The 1,363-nt window shown below is 44.8% G+C and overlaps 1 protein-coding gene across 4 annotated transcripts in view; it reads right to left on the minus strand.

Moving 5' to 3' along the window:
* The window catches only part of IGSF5 (immunoglobulin superfamily member 5), a 39,582-nt gene that overhangs the window by 21,619 nt on the left and 16,600 nt on the right, over positions 1-1,363 (minus strand). The window lies entirely within an intron of this gene.

A 1,363-nucleotide genomic window follows, 5' to 3' on the forward strand; every position in this document is an offset into this window, starting at 1 on the left:
AAAGAAAGAAAGAAAGAAAGAAAGAAAGAAAGAAAGAAAGAAAGAAAGAAAGAAAGAAAGAAAGAAAGAAAGAAAGAAAGAAAGAAAGAAAGAGAAAAACTGAGAGAAAGAGAAGGAACCATGACAAAATGTCAACATTTGTTGTATGTATGTGAAGGTACATTGGTATTTATTGAACTATTCTTGCAACTTTTCTGAAGATTTTTAATTGTTCAAAATAATAAGCTAGAATAAAAAAGCAAGCTGGTTGAATTCTAGCTTCACAGTCTTATATAGTCTTGGTGGAGAACGAGCTAAATTCCTTTAAATTGAATAAGCTAAAACGAATTAACCTCGACTTAAAATTTAAAAAATAATAATAAAAACATGGATTTCTACATCCTTTACCCTCAAAAGCACTGCTATATACACCATAACTAGGTCAAAGTTCTGGCAGCCCTGGGTCTCCTTTCCTGTTGTCAACACCAGCTGGAGCTGAAGCAGCTGCTCCCTGTGGCTGGGGCACACTGTCTGGTTCCCTCTGCTCCATAGTCTACCAGACACGTGTATTCACTCATGCTTTCATTTCTGTTGTCTGCCTGGTCTCTGGGGCATCTGCGTTGGAGACAAGAGACCACGGCCTACCTCTGGTGGAGCAAGCCTGTGTGGTACTGCGCTGGGGGTTGATTCTTGCAGTGTGAGCACAGAACCGCTGGTGCTGACCATAGCTGGGGCTCTGAATGGCTTTTTGCAGATTCACAAACACACCATCTTTTGGAGGTTGAATCGTGTCTCCAACATTCATATGTTAAGGCGCTAACTCCTAGTACCTCAAAATGTGACCTGATTTGAAGAGTCAAGTATTACAAATGCAATTTAGTTAAGCTGAGGTCATACTGGATAGGGTGGGCCCTAATTCAATAAGACCGATGTCCTTATAAGAAAGAGAAATTTGGACACAGACGAGCACGCAGGGAGAAGGCTGTGTGACGATGAAGGCAGAGACCAGAATGCTGCATCTGCAAGCCAAGGCACACCAAAGATGGCCGGCGAACCACCGGGAGCTGGGGGAGACCTGGAACAGATGCTCCATCGTGGACCTCAAGAGGAGTCACCCCTGCTGACACCCTGACCTTGAACAACTGGCTCCCAGAACTCTGAAAGAATGCATTCTGTTGTTTAAGCTGCCCGGTTTGGGGTACTCTGCTTTGGCAGACCCAAGACACTCCTGCACCCTCCAAGTGGCTGCTCACACAGTGGAGGGCAGGGTTGACAGGTGGGAAGATTCTGGAGAGAGATTAGCAGGGTCACCTCCCACCACTTACTAGCTCTGCAGACATGAGCAAATCCCAAGCAACACTGTGTCCCTGTCACCTAATCTTTA

This window comes from Pteropus alecto, unplaced genomic scaffold (genome assembly GCF_000325575.1).
Source record: "Pteropus alecto unplaced genomic scaffold, ASM32557v1 scaffold97, whole genome shotgun sequence".
Taxonomy (NCBI): domain Eukaryota; kingdom Metazoa; phylum Chordata; class Mammalia; order Chiroptera; family Pteropodidae; genus Pteropus; species Pteropus alecto.